The sequence below is a fragment of the Balaenoptera physalus genome (assembly GCF_965194825.1).
Source record: "Balaenoptera physalus genome assembly, chromosome: 8".
NCBI classification, from domain to species: Eukaryota; Metazoa; Chordata; class Mammalia; order Artiodactyla; family Balaenopteridae; genus Balaenoptera; species Balaenoptera physalus.
In genome coordinates this window covers 49,822,549-49,844,739 of record NC_138887.1, presented here as the reverse complement: position 1 = coordinate 49,844,739, position 22,191 = coordinate 49,822,549, and the positions used below count along the sequence as shown (strand labels likewise).

Here is a 22,191-nt window from a genome sequence, read left to right as displayed (position 1 = left end):
TCATTTTCACAATGTTGATTCTTCCAATCCAGGAACATGGTATATCTCTCCATCTATTTGTATCATCTTTAATTTCTTTCATCAGTGTCTTATAATTTTCTGCATACAGGTCTTTTGTCTCCTTAGGTAGGTTTATTCCTAGATATTTTATTCTTTTTGTTGCAATGGTAAATGGGAGTGTTTTCTTAATTTCACTTTCAGATTTTTCGTCATTAGTGTATAGAAATGCAAGAGATTTCTGTGCATTAATTTTGTATCCTGCTACTTTACCAAATTCATTGATTAGCTCTAGGAGTTTTCTGGTAGCATCTTTAGGATTCTCTATGTATAGTATCATGTCATCTGCAAATAGTGACAGCTTTACTTCTTCTTTTCCGATTTGGATTCCTTTTATTTCTTTGTCTTCTCTGATTGCTGTGGCTAACACTTCCAAAACTATGTTGAATAATAGTGGTGAGAGTGGGCAACCTTGTCTTGTGCCTGATCTTAGTGGAAATGGTTTCAGTTTTTCACCATTGAGGACAATGTTGGCTGTGGGTTTGTCATATATGGCCTTTATTATGTTGAGGAAAGTTCCCTCTATGCCTACTTTCTGCAGGGCTTTTATCATAAATGGGTGTTGAATTTTGTCGAAAGCTTTCTCTGCATCTATTGAGATGATCATATGGTTTTTCTCCTTCAATTTGTTAATATGGTGTATCACGTTGATTGATTTGCATATATTGAAGAATCCTTGCATTCCTGGAATAAACCCCACTTGATCATGGTGTATGATCCTTTTAATGTGCTGTTGGATTCTGTTTGCTAGTATTTTGTTGAGGATTTTTGCATCTATGTTCATCAGAGATATTGGCCTGTAGTTTTCTTTCTTTGTGACATCTTTGTCTGGTTTTGGTATCAGGGTGATGGTGGCCTCGTAGAATGAGTTTGGGAGTGTTCCTCCCTCTGCAATATTTTGGAAGAGTTTGAGAAGGATAGGTGTTAGCTCTTCTCTAAATGTTTGATAGAATTCACCTGTGAAACCATCTGGTCCTGGGCCATAATTTGTCTTTGATTCATAATTAATATATCTGGTATAGAATGAGGTAAGGATTTTACACTAATGATTCCAAGTAATTAAACAATTACCCAATAACATTTATTAATAAAAATTATTTTCCCCGTAAGATGGAAGGGGGAGGGGCAATATAGGGGTAGGGGATTAAGGGGTACAAACTATTATGTATAAAATAAGCTACAAGGATATATTGTACAACACAGGGAATATAACCAATATTTTACAATAACTATAAATGGAGTATAACCTTTAAAAATTGTGAATCACTATATTGTACACCTGTAACTTATATAGCATTGTACATCAACTATACTTCAATTAAAAAAATTATTTCCCCCACTAATTTGAAATGTCATCTTTAGCACACAATAAGATCCCATATATATGCAGATCTGTTTCAGGGATTTCTATTGTGTTCCTTTCTTCTGTCTGTTGGTTCTCATAATATCTCACCAATTTAATTATTTGGTGTTGGACTGTGTTTCAGTATCTGACTCTGCAAGTACGCCTGCCGTATTTTTTTTTTTAATATTTTATTGCTTACTCTTACTTGTTCAATTCTTCTAGGTAAATTTTAGAGGATCCCCCCTACAAAAGCCATTGATTTGATAGGAATATACAGAGAGAGAGAGAGAGAGGACCAACAATTTTACAAGATTGATGTCTATCCAGGAATTTGGTATGTCTCCATACTCATTCAAATATTCTTGTATATCCTATATTTTTCTGGTTTTTTTCAGGGTTTTTAAAAACACAGATCTTGCATATTTCTTGTTAGATATATTTCTAAATGTTTCTTTTTTTGCTTTGCTCTGTGCGTGTGTGCATGAATGTGCAAAGGGGATTTTTTTAAACCCATTTATGTTTTCTAAATGGTTATTTCATCCTACTGATTTTCCCCCAGCTCTATCTAATAGCATACTACCATGTTACATCAGATAACAACATACACCAATAACTTGCATAAACATATCCCTCCAATTTGAGTTACTTTCTCCTATTTTCATTAAAAATATTACATAGCAATAGTCTGGCTTACTCCAGGCCCAGTCTATGATTATTTACACTTACATTCACTAAATGTTTTTAAGACTCTTCAAGGGCTGCACACTGAGCCGGGTGTGGGGATGTGATGGTAACAAGGGGGACAAGAGTTCCGAACAAGAACACACAGGGGATCTAACTTAGGCAAGGCTGCCCTGAGAAAAATGATATTTAGGCTGAAGCTTGGAGGGTTCTGAGGATTTAACTAGACAAAGAAGAGGAGGAAGAACATTTGGGGCACAGGGAGGAGCGTGGAAAGGCCAGTCCAGAGAGTGGGCAGGAGAGGGGTCCTGAGTGAGGCTTACATTAGGCAAGGCCAATGCTGCAGGGCATTCCGACACACTGAGCTTTTGTACTTTATCTTAGGAGCAGTGGAAAGCAATGAAGAGTTTAAATAGGTGACTTAAACACATCTGCATTTTAGAAAGATAACTGGATGCAGTGTGGAGATGAAATTCAAGGAAAGCAAGAGAATTTTCAGGGAAAATAACAAGCAGGGTTTTGGTGTAGTCCACTTGAAATAACCAGGTCTACCTGAACAATGATATTATTAGACCAAGGAGGTGACCGTAGGTGGAAACAAAGTGATGGATTAGGAGGGATATAGGAGCAACAACAGGATTTGGACATTGATTTGCTGTGGAATATGAGGTGAGGGAGAAGTCAGGAATAACCTCTAGGATTCTAGGCTTGAGCCATGTATTTCTCACAGGTGCCATCTATGAGCTAGAAACATAAGAGGACAGATTTAGGGGATGGGGGGAGATTCTAAGTTCCCATTTTGGAGGTTTGGAGGCTGATGTGCCTGTGAAACATCTAAGTAGAGACATCAAGTAGATAGTTGATACCTGAGATGGAACTGATGAGAGGAGTTTGAGCAGAGAATACAAATTTAGAAGCCACCAACATATAGATGGTGGTTGAAATTATACAAGTAAATAAAATTGCCTTAAAGTGAGTGAAAATAAGCATTAAAAGGACTAGATCCTAAGGAATTTCAGTATGTAACAGTCAGGCTCAAGTTAGGTTAAAAGGGGAAGAAACTGACCTAGGGATGATTAAATATTTAATGGCATTTGAGAACAGGAACAGGAAAGGAGGTAAAGGCTTATAGACTTTAATTTGGTGATCTTTACCCACTGTAAAAACCTTGAGCATTTTATCACATTTCTAATGTATTCTAATGAAAACAGCATTTTCCTTGCAATTTCCCAGCACACTGCTCTAATTCCCATTGGTGGAACACAGTTTTCCAGCCCCAAATGGCTATAGACTCACCTGCTATATCGAATGGCTAAACACCCCTCTGAGTCTGAGTTAACTGCTCAGAGGCCCTGGGACCAAGTGAGGGCCCTTCTTCATTGGAAACTGCCCTCCATCTGCCAGAATCCTCTCCTCCTAAGGGAGGGTGGGGATATATGTGCTCCCTCAGATTCACCATCCCAGGCAAAATTTAGGAACATGCCTGGATCACCTAACTGGAGCCAGGCAGGCTCTTCATTTTAAGTCAACAAGGCACATCACTAAAGTTCAGGGATTAATGTCATTACCTTGGGATTCTTGTTCACACCTTGTTAGATAGGTACAAAATGGTGCTGCTTTGGGGTAGTTTGCAAAAGCATTAGTGGGAAGTAAATGGTGTTAAAGTCAAACTAGTAGTAAAAGATGCATAGCACACTCTGACATATGGCCTGCACACAGCTTTCCTGTGTTGTGGGCCTCCCTATGACAGATAACACACAGACGGACAAGGAGACTTGGTGAATACCGCAACAGCTCATGAACCATTCATTGTGGTGATTGCAGTTTCTCGGGTTCATCTGATCACTCATTTACTCAACAAATAGTGATTGAGTGACTACAGTGTTCCAGGCAATGTTCTGGGCATGAGGGTGCAGCAGCAGGAAACTGGAGAGAGAGTTTATACTTCAGTGGCAGGGAGGCAAGAAACAAGGGACACATTAGGTAAGAGGAATTGTGAATGACTAAGTGATATGTCAGTTTGAGTTGAACAAGCATCACAAACATGTGATGAGATAATTTACTTCATTAAGTAAATTGGTAAAAGTATTTACCAAGAGTAGATGGTATTTTAGTGCAGAGTCCCATCATAGAGTGTGTCTTAGTCCTTTCGAGCTGCTATGACAAAAGTATTACAGACTGAGTGGCTTATAAACAACAGAAATTTATTTCTCACAGTCCTGGAGGCTAGAAGTCCAAGATCAGGGTGACACATGGTTGGGTGAGGGCCCTCTTCCTGGTTCATAGATGGCCGTATTCTTGCTGTGTCCTCACGTGGCAGAAGGGGCAAGGGAGCTCTCCAGGGTCTCTTTTATAAGGACACTAATTCCATTCATGAGAATTCCACCCTCATGACCTAATCACCCCCCAAAGCCTCACCTCCAAATAGTATCACATTGAGGGCTAGGATTTCAACATATGAATTTGGGGGTGGGACAGACACAAGCATATAGTCTATAGCAGAGTAGGTCTGAATTTCCGCCTGACTACTTGCCAGACATGATCTTGGACAAATTGTTTCAAACCTTTGAGTTTGCTCTAGCTTTTCAGTTCTCTGAGCTTTAGCTACTTCATGTGGAAAGGAGAGCTAGGGAACCTACTGCGACGATCAATAGATCTCATCAAGAGTCTAGCACAGTCTACTAAACTATCTCCATCCCTTTCCTTCCCCACATGAAAGGCTTAGCTTATCCTGGGTTTAGAGCTAGCTGATCCTCTGCCTATGACCTCTGTCTCACAGCACACCTTCATAATTTCTAAACTCACAATCCCAGACACATGACCGCTTCTTTCAGTGAAAAAATATTGTGGCATTGCAGATATATTTTGAAATATGAGGGGAAAAAAAGTTCAGCTTCGGTAAAAGGCTCATGGCAGAGTCCCCTGTATGACAAGAATATCGCAGTTGGTTCCAACACTTACGTAGATGTCACCAAACACAACCTCATTAGAATAGATCCTTTTCATTGCATTTCTGGTATTGGTAATAGTTGTCCCAAGTATTTCATATGCTCTTGTTCAATCCACCACTATTTATTAATTAAGATGTAGATTCAGTTTTCTATAACAGAGACCCAAAGTGCAGGGACATAAATAATACAGAAGTTGATTTCTCCTTTATCAAGCTATCTCAGAATTAGTATTCCAGGACTGGGATGGCAGTTCCACAGTTTCACACCTAGGCTTCCTGCCTACTCTGTTTCATCCTTGGATTATTGACCCCGTCTGCACAGCACAGAGATGACTCATCACCATCATGTGGGTATTGTAGTTAGTGGGAAAGGGACAAAGGAAGGGGATGGCAACCTGGAGATTGCACACATCACTTCCCCTCATATTCCATTAGCCAGAACTTAGTCACAAGATCATAATAACCTGCAATTGCTATTTTAGCACATCAGAGAAGAGAAGAAAGACTATGGGGACCACTCAGTCTCAGCCATAGCTTATGATGGTGCAGCCCACTTAGGGGTATAATCTATGCCCTGAGGACATACCAAGGTGTGACTATAAAGTAAGACAAACACATTTTAAAGAAATACAATTGATTTTTTTACATACAAATCTATTTATTTTTAAACTAGTTACTTTTGGAAGTTACTCTTTGAAAATTATTGTTCCAAATATTTCTGGATCTTCTCTTGTTAACTGCCTTTTAGAAACAGTTCTTACACCACATGAGGATATCAATCTGACTTACTGGTTTATAGATACAGCTCAGTTTTTCTCCAAAAACAATACCACTCAACAAAGTCATAATACTTCTTTTATTCATCAGGCTTAGTTCCAAATTAGTTTTCACTATTTTCTAAAGTCAAAATCATTTTCAAAATATTGGTAAGTCACTATTGAGGGGTTTCCTAAAATATGTTAGATAGCTCTAAAAGCAATTCCCAGAACCTTCAAAGAAAAGACATTTTGTGTGAATGAAAAAGCTCTAGTATACTTGCTCAAACAATACAGGACTTTTACCTTGTGGTCATACTTCATACAGTTTTTAGGATAGTGTTACCTGGCCATTTGTGAGAATGGGTATGCTGAACAGGACCCCACGTATAACATGCAATGACTGCCATATACCAGGGGGAGCTTTGTCCCCGGGCTCATTCCTGTGACTTCCTCCAAGATATCCTATGACCTACTGATAGACATTTTTCCAAACAGTTTGAACTCTTTTGTGTCTTCGAATCTTTGATTGTTCAAAATCACCTCCTCTGTGAACTTGATATTAACTACCCTGATAAAGCCAGTTACTCTTTCCTCTGTGCTCCTGTCACATTCTATGTACAGCAAACTTTGAGTGCTTAATATACCATATGCTAATTATCCATTTACCCATAATCACTACACTGTGCACATGCATGCGTGCATATATGTGCACCCATGTATCTCTACGAGGGAGGGGCTTCTTTGGCCTCGTTCTGATTACCTTGTTCATCCTTCCATGCCCCCTAGTGCCTTCTACGCTGTGGCATTCAACAGTGTTGGAGGAATTTATTAAATGGGCAAACAAATATAATCTATTCTTAGAAAATAACTTGCTTTCTACCTCTGGCTCTGAGCTTCTCATCTTTATTTATAGTTCCTCTATAAAACCTGGGGAGTGGCTTAAGTGTTCTCTGAAATCTTATGATTCTAGACCATACTGGGCCAAGATTGTGATTTCAGCAGAGGTACTGGCAAATTGTAGGTACAAAGTCTGCTCAGAGAAGGTGGAGGAAATGATGTGACTTTCAAAGACACACCTTTGTTAGGAGTCCACCTTTCAGACAGATTGGACTAGATCTGTCCCATTTGGTAAGTGCTGTCTCTACACACAGGCACTTCCATTTCATTAGTGAGGAGCAAGGTAAAGAAAAGGAAGGTTTAATCTTGCTCTGGCTGGAAGCACAGTGAAGAAAGGATTACCCCTTTCCCAAGAAACTGTAAATTATTGACTGCAGTGCCTACTAAGATTATTGAGAATGAGAAAAGTTAGCAATGGAAAGCCCTTGAAACTGTCAGACCAAAATAGAAATAATAAAAGGAAAGCTTTAACTCTTAATTGTTGGTTTACAATCTAATTGGACAACAGAGAATATTATCACAAAGACATATGTAAAATAAGAAAATAAAGGAAAAGCTATCACCAAATAACATCGTTTGATGCAACTTTTAAATTTCCTCAATGTGCCATTTCCCAAAAGGAGTGTCCTGGAATACTTTTGTGGTGTTTAGGTATTCAAGTTGGAAGAGTTTAAAAAAATAAAAACAAAAACTACATGATATAGGTTTCTAGAAAAACAGAACTAACTGAACAAGGCCTTGCCAAACACCAAAACAATTTTTTTTTCATAGAAAAAAATTCTTAAAATACCCCAGCAACTTTAACAGCCTATTGACCATCCCTAGACTGTAACAATTACCAAAGTTTCCTCACTGAAGCTATCTCATGATGTAGGCATCATTTGTTTATCACAGTCTTTGACCTGGAGAGGAAGAATGGGGACTGGGCAAGCAGCAGGGAGAAAGTCAACTTCAGAGGAAGCAAAAGGAGAAATATTGGAACGACCTTTATTTCTTTTCCATTTCTCTTTAGCTGTCGGTGAATATCAATGAAGTGTTAACCGCCTCAAGCAGGAGCACCGATTTGAAATCCCCCTGCCTGAGCCCTGTTTCTTTTGAGCACAAGATCAAGGAGTTCATTTGTTGTTTATTCATTCGAGATTCGAGATTCTCCCGCACTACACACCACGTTCACAAGTTAGGGGGGGGAAAAAAAAAAAAGACACCACTCCGCAGGGAACTCCAAGGTTTTCCTGTCTTTAATTTGTGTAGCCTTTTCAAATTGTGCCATCCCGGCAGGTGTGACCGCGATTTTGCGGAGCCTCGGTACTGTTTTACCTGCTTGAGTCTGTCAAAAAGCCATTTGTATGCGCCCGGCTAATGTGCTAGAAATAAAAGCACCAACCTGTCAAGTAAACTCTCTGCACCTGTACGAAGCAGTTAAATTGTTCCATCTGCTATTATCCCTGGAGATCAAAGGCCATCCCCGGGAGGGGTGCCCGAGGACCAAAGCAAAGGTTGGAGCGTCTTGTCTTGGAGTTTAAAAAGAAGAGGACAACGAAGAGGAGAGTGGCGAGGGGGGTGAAAACCGGAGGAGAAAAGGATCCCTGAGGCTCGGGCCCGGCTCGGCTACCTGAAGGAGCTTTTGTCTGAGCCAGGCGCGCCGGGAGCGCATTCTTTCACATTAAGAACCGCAGGGGAAGACATTCATTCACTCCCCGTTTTTTGGTGACGTAGCTGGGGCATTCATGTGTTTTTAACCTTGAATAATTTTTGTCTCTAAGCTCCAAACAAGTTTTATCCTGTCCACAGGTCAGTTTTGTTACAGAGGCCAATTAGCAGTGCTACCTTCGCCTGCGGCAAAAAGCCAAGTAATGGCGGGGCAAGCCCTCCGGAGAGGTGATGAATAACTCCGGAGAGCTGTAATTTGAAAGGGGGGCCTTTGAAGCATTTACCTTACACGGGACGCTATTGTCACTGCAGGGTGTTTGATCTTAAAATAATTTACTTAATGATCTCACCGTGGGAGCAATTGGCAGAGCAAGATTAGGCTGTAAGTCCTAATGGACATGGGAAAAGTTAAAATTGCTCAGAGAAAGGTATGTACAGGTCTGAGATCTGTCCGTGTTGTGTGTTCATTACTTGGGGGCTTGGCGGGTGGGGGGAGCCTGGCTGCGATCAGCTTTGCATAGCTTGTCAGAGAAAATCATCAGATGCCGGCCTCTCCTGGGATGTGCGCTGAGCATTTTTTCCGCCTGCATTTCAACGTTCCTGAGAATTAATGATCTGATTTTTACAGTCAATGATTTTTTTTTTTTTTTTTTTACTCTTTCTTTTTCGCAAGCAGGGAGCTGCTGTATCAGGAAGGCACACGGGAGGAGGGTGGCGTGCCTAGTGCAGGCTTCTGAGCTGGAATCAGAGCCAGATGTAAATGTGAAAGTTTGCCCTTTCAGTTGGCAAACAAGGACATCAAGTAGACACAAGGCAGTTATTTGACATTGTTATCCCAGGCCCAAATATGGCTTTGTCCTCTAGAAAGGAAAATTTTCTAATGTAAGCCCCGATTTGGCATATTTATAACTCATGTTTTCTTGTGTTTTCTTACATACACATCAATTACTTATATGGCAATTGGAAGAAATATCTTAGTGTTGGGTTCTACCTGTTTGACATCAAGAGAGATAGTACTTTGGGTTTAAATTTCTTCATAATTTTGCTCTTTCAGCTGTTCAAAATTTGCTAACTGCCAAGCCCCTTGTAAAAAGCATCTTATTTTTCCCAATTACGGAATTAGAAGAGGCATCTTAAATGAATATTCAACCGGAAAAAAAGTAACCTAAGTACTGCTATTGCTGTTTATGTATTTGATGTTAAACCTAAGGAAATGTGATGCAATAGAACATGAATAATTAACAAATGCATTCATTTCCTCTCTAATACAGATTCTAGCTAAGCCTTATCATAGCAGCCTGTGCGTGCAGCCCAATGTCTTGATATGTATTCTGCCTTTGGGAAGCAACACCCAGCAAATGTATGTCATCTGGAAGGTTTGACTTCATAGTCTTTGTGTAAAATAGAAAATCTCAACCTTGGGCTCAAAGGAGGTGAGTCTGATTCCCCAAGATCCACAACTTTTGCCTGTTTCTGGTAGGACAGTGCGATGAAATATTTTTAGTTCATGCAAGTCAAGTAATTATGAGCATGAGTATCAGCTTTATCCCAGCAAACACCAGTTTGCATGTGCCAATTTGGGGCAGCGCAAGTGTTCCCCACAAGTATGAAGCGTTTCTGAAATTTAGCCTTTGGACTCCGTTTCTGGTGAATCTGTTGAGATACGCCTGAGAATCTCCACCTAGCAAAATAGAGTAGACTCCTTTTGGGCTTGTGTTTTTATCGCTTATCTGTACTTGGAAATTAGCAACTTATTAATTTGCTTCAATAATTTCTTCTCTGATGCATGGAAATAACTATCTAAGGCTGAACTAAAGATGATTATCTATGCTTTGTTCATATATTCTCCGTGTTAAATTACTTGATGAGTGAGCATGGCACTCATACTGCATGTAGTGCAAAGAATGGCAGCAGATAAGGATATGCATCTATGTGTCTTTACCTTTTTCAATCAGCTAAAAGGAGATACCAGGCCCACATGGGTCATGTGGGGATTTAAGTGACGTAATGTATGTGAAACACATAGGACTGATGCAGAAATAAAAGATGCTCAATAAAAGTTCTTTCCCACCCTGTGCTCTGGAAACAACTTTGAATCTCACTAGTCAGTGTTAAGTTTGGGTCACCCTCCTCCTCCTGAAGTAGCATTTTCCCTCCTTTTCCACTCACGATCCAGTAAGGTGTTACAAGTGAAGCTGTTTTCCGTGGATAAGTCTGAATGCTAAGATTGTTTATGAACATCTAACTGTTCTGGGAGAAATTAGAGTAGTCACCTCTAGGCCATCTCAAGGCTGTGAGTACTGACCTAGGGGTCCAGCTGCCAGTATTGAGTGGTCAGTGAGATTTTTCTCTTCTTCATCTTTCCTTCTTTTCTTTCTCTTTCCCAACGCTATCTTAAAAACTTTTTTTTCAGTCTTAATGTAATTCCAGTTGTGTTTGTTGTCGTAAGTGGTGAATGTAACTTAGAAACCAAGAAAACAATTATGTTATCCTCACCAAGAGACAAACTAACACCAATTTAGAAAAGAATAAGACAAGATAACTAGGAAAGAGAGGAAGTTATGAGTATTTTAACCTGTAAGTCACCATTCTAGTAACAGTGTGATTACACCTTCGTTAAGCCCCCCTTTGCTGCTTTTTCTTTCTTCCATGTTCATCTCTCCCTCCCTCTCTGGGCTTTCTCCCGCTCTCCCTTTATCTGTGTGCCTCTCCATTTCTCTCTCTCTCCTCTTCCCTTTCCTCCTGCCCATAATATTTTCATAATGTCTCCCTCCCTTCTTCTCTCCCCCATCTCTGTCCCCCCTTCTGAGTGGGTGACTCAGTCTGTTTCTCTGTCTCTCCCACTGTGCAGGTTCCTCCATGTCTGTTGGTGCCCTCTCTCTCTCTCTCTCTCCCCCTCTCCCTCTCATTCTCTCTCTCTCTCTCTCTTTCTCAAAACCCAGCATGTAAATGAAAAGGTTAAAGTTGAGCATGTGAATATTAGGAATTTTTTTCTCGATCATCATCTGTAATGATACGATTTTCCAAGTAAAAGCTGTGAATTCATAAGCTTACTCCCAGAACCTCCCAATCTACCAGGGACCTGGATGTCAAGAAGCACTTGACCATCACAGACAGTGGGTGCTGAGCCATCTCCTGAGCCCGCACAGCAAGGAGGCAACTGCCCTGCCAGTTCCAGCATTCATGCTACAGGATGAGTCAGAAGAGAGGGGTGAAAAAGACCAAGGTCAAGGTCAAGCCACTCACACACCTCTTCCCGCCCAGCTCCCATCCCACCTAGCACTGATTACTGTCCTGTGTGTCCGAGGTATTCCCACTGGCCTAAAGCCATCATCTCATCCAGAAGACACATAAATTCCACCCAGGTAGTTCTAAAATCACCCAGCTGATCATTCAATTTATATACAGTATCAAGTGTTCATTTCATAGCCGCTATTTCAGTCCCGCTGACCTACGGGTCCTTGACATGTGCTTCTCCAGGGCCCTCCAGTGATGTAAAAGTAACTTTTTAGCACTTGCAGAAAAAGCAATTGAAGTTCATTTCTCACAGATTGCCAGGCCCCATCAGACATGAAGACGCTGTAAAGCAGGCATCGGAGAATTGTCAAACGTCCATCGCTGTCAGGCGAAAGAGCCGGCTACGGCAACCAGGGGATCAGACTTGGTCCCCTTGCTCGGTATGCTCTGCAACATTGCATTAGGATCCCTGAGGGCACACTGATGCCAGTGTGCTGCCAGATGGAGGTATCTGGCTATATCTCTATAGGATTTTATTTTTCTCATTTCTCATCTGTGGGCAACATCTGTACTGGCCTGTGCCAGGAGTATCTTTCTCTTATTCTAAGATGAGCTGCAGGAGAGGAGACGAGCTGGGGAAAGTGAGACAGTTGCGTTTCTCAGGGCTCTGCTTTATGATCACCTCAGACCACGCCCCTTTTGAGCTGTGCCCTTTCCTTTTTCCCTGTCCCACACTGGATATTCCCATAGATCCTTGTTTCCTAATTCGCCACCCTCTGTTCTCTGCTTCATCACTCCTGCTTAATTCCCCCCACTGCTCTCTCTGAATCAAATTCACGTGAAGTGAGTTTCTGTTTGGGAACTTGAAATACGCATGCTCTGGCCAATGGCCCAAGTTCAACCTTAAGACAATGAGTACAGTATTGTTAAATGACCAGTATTTTCATAAATTTCTCCCCCCAAATAGAAGAGAGGTTTCTGGGGTAGCCATTTTGCCTAGAAGTCCAGGATAAGGGTGTTCAGAGATTAACAGACTCAAATTTGGAGAATTTGACCACAGATTGGAAGAGATGAAAATAAGATTTGTTATGATATGGGTTGTGTGTGTGTGTGTGTGTGTGTGTGTGTGTGTGTGTGTGTGTGTTTTAATGTTAGAAATTAAAAGCCCCAGTTCTTGAAGATTATTGGAAATTTGGTTTGTTTAAAAAAGTGTTTTTCTTAAGCAAAATGACTGCCCAGGACAACTTCAGAATTTCCACATTCTGAAGTTCTCACACTGACTGTTCCTATCACAATTCCTCTGTATAATATTACATCGTCCCTTCAGCTGTCGTTTCTCTCACACTTCCCAAGGACAAATATTAGTAGTAACTTAGAGTTAAAATGGAAAAACAAAAACCAGAAAAACTGATTTGTCTGTAGTGGATTTTTTTGTAGGTATTTTTCTAAGATGCAGTGTGGAGAGTGGAATACTCACAAGACTTTCTGAGAATCTTATCCCAATGTGACCCCTGCTGTTAGTTCATAGTTGCTGATAAGTCAGGTTTGGGTGACATCAGTAAAAGAGAACCAATATCTGTTTGCCCTTAGAGCATCAGACGCGATGACTCACAGCAACTTGTACAGCCAAGAAAACTGAGGCCTGGGAGGGTCAAGTGGAAGATCAGGGATTTGAAAGCCTGTTCCTCTTCGAAGGCACCAGCTGGTTGTAAAGCTTGCATCTTCCCAGGTATACAACTTTCTTAGCGGTGGTGATGCTAGCAGCTTCTCGTGGTGGATACTCTAGCTCACTCCCCAGACATTGATTCTCCCAGCTCCTGCGTCTACAGTCTGCTGCCAATGGCTCTCAGCTGAGTCCCTCTCTCATTTTTGTCTTTGGCTTGAGAGAAAGACCTCTGTCAAGATTAGGCTCCCTCCCTGTGGGCAGCCTGCATCCAAAGTCTGGTTGATTTCCGGGAGGAGACTTTGCAGGGAGGTGGTTCCTTTTATGATGACAAGGGGTATGGTTCTTATTCCTCCACTGTTCTTCCAGGGCAGGAGAGAGAGGTGAGGGAGGGAGCAGGTGCTGGGGAGATAAAAGCAGGGTTAGGGGGTGAGGGAGGGCAAAGCAGCAGAAGGGGAAGAGCCAAGTTTACATGAGGTGACCTCCAAACATCACAAGGGGGAGGGGAATTAGGGTTGCCAGTGCCCATAAAGGTCAAGGGGTTAGGATTAGGATTAAACACCATCCTTGATCTCCCCAGATACCTGCTCCCTCCCTCACCTCGTCCATCCCCAGCTCAGGCCCCAGGCCTCAGAGTGGGGTTACTGAAGGGCCATCTCAGTTCCAGAGCTCAGGTGGGGCCTCAGGTGTGAGAAAGGCCTCAGTGTTAACAGTTCAATTCCTCCCACTTGCGCAATCCTGTTTTCTTCACATCCCCGAAGGTATTGATCCTAAGAGATGACAATAAACTTCCTGCTTGTAAACTTCCATCACAAGAGCTGTTTCCCAGAACCTGACCTCTGACACTTATATTCATAAAGCGTGTCATAGTTTTCGAATGTTGCTGTGTGCTGTCGCTATGGTGTTCACAATAAACTGAGGCTCAGGAAAGTGAAGAGACTTTCTCAGGGTCACACATCAAAGTGCTGGACCTGAGACAGAATCTAAATTCTCAACTTCTGGTCCAGGGCTCTTCTAAGTGCATAAGTGAGAGTCATAAGGCTGTCCATATACCTAACTATCCATAAAAATGTTTCTCCTGAGACTATGATTCTTTATTGTTTCACCTTCCACCATTCATTTCTATTTCCTTAGTTGTTTACCTTTTCTCCTCCCCAAACTTGCTGTTTCCCAGTCACACCAGCTCCCTTCTGCAATGCTTTCTTTACAGCAGCAGTAAGGGAAGGAGCAGGAGGTTCAGGGCTCCCTAGGACATTAATACTTTGGCACTTGAGACCTCTTTGCTCAAAAGGAAGTGGTGACGGAGGGATGTATCTGGTGCCCTGGCTGTGTATCACTGGGCCTCTGTCCTAGATACATGCTTCTTCTAATGCTTTACACACCTGGCTTTAAAGTAGAATTTCATCAGAGCCAGTGCTCCAATCTTCTTGTTTGCAGAGGCAGGAATTTCTCAAGCTAATAACTCTGTAAGCATAGGAGCAATTGGGACACCCAGTAATTCTATGCAACTGTTAGAATGTTCTTGGGTCTGTTCACCAAGCTTACAATACCTCCAGTATCCCTGGGGACCCTCTGTCATTTGGTTCAGCTCAGCACTAGCTGGAGGAGGAAAGTTCTTTTCACTCCTCAAAGAAAATCCTCTAGGGATTTATTCATTGCCTTGGGGTTCTGGAGCTTCCAAGGCCTCAGGGGATTTCCACCTCTGCCTGCAAATCCTCTCGACTGAACGAGTGTAGCTCTTACCAATTAGCTTCTTTGCATAGCCTCAGGACAGGTGTTTGGGGAACCAAGGGTTCATAGACACTGTGTTTCATTTTGTTTTTGATCCTTGATTTTTCTTTTCTCTGTTTTCTTTTTTAATTCTGCATGATATTTTGGAACACAGAGAGAAGTCTGCTCAGACCCATCTTTCTCCTTATGATTTCAACCAACGTACTGCCTCCTGCAAAAGATGTGTCTTCAGAAAGTGTACTCCGGTTGGAAAAGTGTGGAAAGAGCAGATGAACGTAGTGTCAGTGGCCATATGGCCCCTTAATGTTGGTCATCTTCATCACTAAGTGAGACCTACCAGATAAGGCACCAGGTAAGGCAGTCACACACTGGTCCTTTGGCTTCTCCTGGGCCACAAGGTAATAGTATGGTCTTGGAAAAAGCCCTACTCTGACTGGGTGTACAGTGTACATGTGTGTGGTATTCTGTCAAATCTCATGTATTCTAAGCTTGACTCTAAATGACCTTTTTAAAAAAGAAAAGAGGCTTAGACTTCTCATCTGTTTCATGAATTTGTCATTTATTGGGTGGGGTGGGTTCCAAAATCCTATATATCATAGGAATTTTTTCGGATGTGTCTTTTCTGCGTCATAGCAATCGTCATGAGTCCAGGAATGTTCCTCTCAAACGATCTCCCATCCTAAAAGGCAGGGATTAAAAGTGTAAGACCCAGCTTTCCCGGATTCAGATCTCCCCTCTGACAGTGGTCTGTGTGACCTTGGGCAAGTTACCCAACCTCTCTGCTCCTCAGTTTTCTCATCTGCAAAATAGTGGTCCTAATGGTAGTGTTATTGTCAAGATGAAGCACATTAGTTTATTCTGAAGTCCTTGAAACAGTCTTTGGCATAGACAACATATTACATGTGATATGTTATTTTCCTATTATTGTTGCTGTCTTTCCCCAGTCAGTTACAGCTGGACATTTTAAAACAACTGTCCTTTGTATTGCCTGACTACACATTTGTGGCAGAGAGAGAAAAGAGAGAGACCCTTTAAAGCATTTAAATATCATTCATCTGTTTCACAGGCAAATCTTTTTGTGCATTAAGGAAGGAAATCGGACGGTAAGTGCCCACTGTTTTTAAACTTGGGATGAGGTATTTTTAAACAGTTTTCAATTTCCTTAAGAATTTTAACACAGCCGATATTAGTCAGAACTGAATGTCTGAGAATGAGGTTAGTGTTCTGCATAAACCCTGCTTTTAAAAAGCTCACACGAAGGGTCAAAGACCAGGAAATGCTCTCACTATAATTCTCATTTTCAGCTGAATTGGACATGGCAACAAGAATGCAGGCTTGAATCACATTATGTTCCAGGAACCTTTAACTTTGCATCATAATGACCTACGGCCTAACAGAAGCAAATTGCGAGTGGTTTCAAAAGGAGAAACTCTAATTTATATTAAACTAGTATTATAACTTAAGTAGCTCGTTTTGAAAGCAAAACGCAAAGCCTCATCATTCATGTGATGGCTCCTAAATGCATCCTTTACATTTTACCTGTAAAATGCTCTGTGTTTGCTGACAGGTTAAATGTATGCTATACACAGAGAGCCAACATTTCTCTTTGTAACACTGCAGCAATCCTACTAGTTTTAGCAGCATTCTTATTATTTTAAGTTGTCTCCATTGTCTTCTAAACACCATAATTAGAAGCTTGAAAAGCTTACAGCAACCAAACCCAGTAAGGTCTCATTATGAACAAAATATTCTACTGTGGCTCAACAAGTGACCTTGTGTAGTCCAACGTGATGAAACCTTCAAAATTCCTGCCCTATTAGGGCTTCAGGTATGTATAAGTTTCCCTTCAGTATTATTCAGCAGCTCCATTCAAGTTTGGTTTCTTGGTCATAATTATTTTCTTACTGGTCTCTTTGTTTCATTTTTTGCATAGAAAAGAAAACCTGTCTGCTGGAAGGGGTTCAGAGTATCTCTTCTTGGTGGAGCGGGGTTTTATAAATGAGTTGAACGAGAGTCCGTGAGCAGAGAGCTGAAATAATTAAACGGTGTGACTCAAGTAAGTAGAGAGGGGGGTGATTTTAGGGCCTAAGAAAATATTTTCCCCACCAGATCAGTGACTTTTTAATTTGATGCTTAACATAATTTTCCATTTGGTTCAAGTCTTCTTGAACTGTATCCAAAAGCGAATTCCTATTGGAGCTACAATAAATTAAACATTATCAGTCATATACATGTGAGTATAAATGAGTACATAATTTTTTTTTTCTTTCATGAGGAAATAGAGAAAGCAGAGGGTTCTAGATATCTAATGAAGGTTGAAGAAGAAAGTTTGAAGAAAAACTAAGTTAGGAAGATTAGAAAATAAGTTTCTTCTCTTCTCCTATTTTACCTGGGACTGTTGCTAATTTGAATCCTTTGCTTCCGTACAATGCCATATCTTTTTGTGTTGCCTCTAAGCTTGGAAATATCAGGTGCGGGAGAAGTGAAATTTGTTCTGTATCCTATGTCTATGTTAGGAAACACTTTCCCATAGCCAGGGAGACACAGAACTGCTTGGTTATGAAATATTCACATTTAAACCAAGCATGTGAAATGTGAAAATACATCTTGGATTTTTTTCTTTATTTTATATTCTGCTGGTGAAACACTGAACTCTGAAAAATGGGCATGTCATGGTTGCTTTTAATAAATCCACTTACCTGTCACATGTTTTCAAGGTTTCCTGACTGTTTGCTAATTATCAAGCTGTATTTCTCTTATTTCTCTAATCTTTAGAACACAATGAAGCGTATCAATCAGCATAAACCTCAGGGAAGCTGCTTATCTCTGAAATCCCATCTCAGATATTGGTAGATGCTGGGTCTCCCAAGCCAGGACAGCCCCAGTTGGCTATATTCCTTTTCCTATCTTCGCTTTTAGGCTGAGTATAGGTGCAGATTTTCTTTTTTCCTTTTGTCTCTCTTCTCTGCCACCTCTCCCCCAGAAAAACGCACACGCGCGTACGCACGCACACACACACACACACACCTGAACCTGCTCATGAAACCCAGAGCTGATAATCATCCAATTAACGAAAAGGTGACTTTTAGAGGTATTCTCCTCCCCAAGTCAGTGGGGTTCAAAATTCAGTTTGAGAAGTGTCCCCATGTCAGAATCATATCAAGGAGGTAGCAAAATGACCCACTGACTTGAACACCTCTGGGGACATTGCCAGGAATCTGCCTTTATAACAGGCTCCCCAAGTGCCTTGTAAGCTGTTTAAACCAGAGAGCCACTGCCTTGGGGATCCCATTCTCTACCGAAAGGAGCACTTATCCCAAAATAACATAATTAATTAATCCGAAATTCTCTCCCAAAAGATAGACACGTTATCACTCAAGTTCCTGAGTCTGGCACAGAGAGAAGGTAGAGAAAGGAGATTCGACTTCCACTACACTGGTTTTTTCCACACCCACTTTCATTGCTCATAGTTCCCGAGCAGAGATGTCAGCACAATGTGCTCTGGGGATGCAGGATGGGGACCCAGCTGATCAAGGGGCACTGTCCTCCACTGGCTCACTGTGATGGCAGAGGGGGGGCCTGCATCTTCCTGCCTTTCTATCCTGCTTGGCTCAGCTTTGGGACATTGTTTCCCTACAACAGTTCCCAACGTGAAGTTCTTCCTGATTTAAAAAAAGGGAATCAGGGACGTCCCTGGTGGCACAGTGGTTAAGAATCCATCTGCCAATGCAGGGAACACAGGTTCGAGCCCTGGTCTGGGAAGATGCCACATGCCGCGGAGCAACTAAGCCCGTGCGCCACAACTACTGAGCCTGCGCTCTACAGCCCGCGAGCCACAACTACTGAGCCCACGTGCCACAACTACTGAAGCCTGCGCGCCTAGAGCCCGTGCTCCACAACAAGGGACGCGACGGCAATGAGAAGCCCGCGCACTGCAATGAAGAGAAGCCCCCGCTCGCCGCAACTAGAGAAAGCCAGCACGCAGCAGCAGACAGAAATTAATTAATTAATTAATTTAAAAGAAAAAAAGGAATCAGAGCTGCTATATCCCACTAGCTTTATTTTTAAAAATAAAAGGTAAATACCTACTAAACACAAAGGTTTTTCCTTTTAATCTATATTTTTCCAGATGTTAATTTTATACTCATGCCTGTTTCAGATGATCCTTAGCAGCAAAGGCTGTTCCTATAGAAAACTTTTTAAAAAAATTTTTTGTCTGCTTCTAACTGGATATAGCCTGTTATCTGAAAATCCAGGACTGAAATTCAGTTTGTGATCCAGCGGAAAGTGAAATGGAAAAGGCTCTTCACTTTTGGCTATAACTTAAAAATCCAGCAAAATCCTGAGAACACATTGCTGCAGACCTCAGAATCACTCCAGTGTGTGTGATGCTGGATTTAATTTGCCTTGTTTGGCAGGAACTCGAAGGACTTTGTCTTCTACCTTTCTGGTGAGAAGGGGAGGGAGGGAGAAATTTTTAAAGAACAATTAAAGTCAAACTATATGAAGGAATTTGAGGATGAAGCTAAATGTGGATCTCAATGAACATATAGGATGAGTTAATGGTTCCCAAATTTTCCATTGGTTAAGGCCTCTGGATCTCATTTTTTGGGAAATAACTTCTGTATTAAAAAAATAATCAACCTTTCAGCATGGCTTCTAAGGTCCTTAGAATTTAGGCATAGCATATTCTTTTAGTCTCCCAGCTCACCAATCCCACACCTGTGTGATCCAGCCTTTGTTAATGATTTCGTTTCTAGAACACGCCACATTCTCTAATGCCTCCTTGCCTTTGCACCTGCTGATTTTCCCTCTGGAAAATGTCTCTTCTCTGCCACTCTCCCCACAGCCACTCCTCTGTGCTGTGTTTTGAATGAATGAATGAATGAATGATCAAGTGAGGGACAGCCAAGAGCCATGCCAAAGAAAAATAGTTCTATGCCTGAAGTATGATTGCATGAATAATAGATTTTCCTAGAAATAGATTGCCTAAAAAGAAATACTGATAATATTTACCTGTTAAGAATATGTATCCCAGATATCCCTCACAACTGTAGTAGTAAACAGTACAGAAGAATGAGAACCAATAAGTAGATAAAACAAGGAGAATAGAGCAGGAGCCAGAAACACACGCTCAGGCTCTGAGGAAAAAAAAAATTGTCCTCCCAAACTTTTGTACAATCTCTGCGATGTTAAAGAAATGGGGTGTTGGTCAGTGAACCTGGATAAAAGGCCCTGATTTCTATTCACAGTCACATGAAACAACAGGCAATTACAATGACTAGAGGTTTGTGTAGATTTTAAAATACCTTCTCGAATTATTGAACACAGACTGGTCCCCTCCTCTCTTTCCTCCTAAGGCTTTGAGCCACCTTGAGCCAAGAGATGTATCGGATTTTTTTCCAGTCCTGACATCTTGTGATTTTGAAATCTACTTTAATTCGAAGGCCCAAAGTGCATTTTAAAGATTTGAATATGGGGTTCAGCTGCCAAAGCCACCCCTGCCTCCAGGTGTAGCTATTTTGATAAGGTGAGGATGAGGCATGCTAGGCCTTTGTTCCCTCCGCTCCACCGAGGCTGCTGCTGTCCAGGTGATGGTGTCAAACCCACTGGCCTGTTTTAAGTCCTCATCTTACGTGGCCCATCAGTAGCTTTTGACGGATAACAACTCCCTCCTTCTTGAAACCCTTTCTTGGTTTCCTTCTGATATCTCTTTTTTGATTCCACATCATTTGACAAACTCTTAACGTTGGAGTGCCTATAGCTCAGTTTGTTAATATCTTCTGTTTATCTATATTCACTCTCTAAGTGGCATCATTCAGTCTCACGGCTTTTATACGTGCTGATGACTTCCAATTATATGTCTCTATGCCCAGTGATGCACCTAAGCCAGATCGCCTGGGCTCACAAGAGCACATTTCTTCCTAACTCTGCATTCAGTGACAGCGACTTCACCTTGGTAACCAGAAGTCAGCCATGGTAAGGTATTTACACCAAAGAAATTGGCAAACACTACTATATATTGGACCTCTTTTTTTTTTTTTTTCCCCAGAAAGCTAGTTGTTAAGCACTTACTAGCCCACCATTTTTCCTGAACTCCAGATTTGTGTGTCCAGATGCCTACTGGATATTTTCCTCTGCAGATTAAACATGTCCTAAACCGAATTCCTCTCTCCCAACCCTGTCATTCTCTCCCCAGCTTTCCCTTCAGTAAGTAGCAACTCCATCTTTCTAGCTGCCCAGGTCAAAATGTTTGAGTCATCCTTGACTCCTGTCTTTCTATCATATCACATATTCAAACACTTAGTAAATCCTATTGGTTTTACCTTCAAAATATATCGAGGATACTCAAAATACTTACTCAAATGACCTGCATAGGACACGTGGATTGGGTACCAGAGGGAGGAAGAAAGGAGCTGTGTTGCTTGATAGAGCTGACTAATCTAGTCAGGACTGCTGGCTGCCCTTCTCCCCTACTGTGCCCCTCTCCTAGTTGACTAAGTACCCGTGGTAAGCAAGAGTCTTCTCCGCTTCACTTTATATCAAACTCCATTCACGCATCCTCTTATGTGCTTGTTTCAAAGAGAAATCAACAGCATGGACCGTTTTTATCAGTATCCCTCCCGCATACTTTCAACCACATGGAAGGTGTATATGAATTCTGTATTTTTGCCACTATTCTAGTTCATGCAACACAAGGCAACAAGTCAAAGGTGGACTTCCCAGGGAGCTAATGAACCTTAAGCTTCAGGCTCACTTGCCTGGACTCATGTGAGGACGGGGAATGGCACGGAGTCCTAGAGTGTTCTCTAGGTGGGGAGGAAAAGCCAGGTTGCCACTTCAAAAGCAAGTCAAAGGTGCCAGTTATTGAAATCTAATTTGCTGATTATATAATCTGTGAAAAGAAAGTTACCACATATTCTAACTAAATATATTTGAAACATTTAGGAGAGTTTTTTAAAACGGTGCTCAAGCCATGTTCCTGATTTCTGATCAAATGAGTTTAGTCCTGATTTTACTTGGACCTTCCCAAGAGTTTATACCACATTGTTACCTGTCCTACATGTGTAACTGGAACTTTGACAACTCCCCATCAAGTTAACTCAAAGCAATAATACAGCAGTGATTATCCCCAGAATATATTAATGGCATAAAATGGGATTTCAGAAACATCAACCATTAACATCTGCTCAACAATACTATCTTCTAAATTACCACTTTT

At 41.4% G+C, this 22,191-nt stretch overlaps 1 protein-coding gene across 1 annotated transcript in view; it reads left to right on the top strand.

The window, feature by feature from the left end:
* LOC309665899 (uncharacterized protein) overlaps positions 1-22,191 on the top strand; it is a 561,943-nt gene that overhangs the window by 366,775 nt on the left and 172,977 nt on the right. Inside the window, exon 7 of the mRNA XM_082472769.1 lies at positions 1,625-20,948. The gene's annotated coding sequence lies outside the window, so the exon portion shown is untranslated. The remainder of the gene's footprint in view (positions 1-1,624; positions 20,949-22,191) is intronic.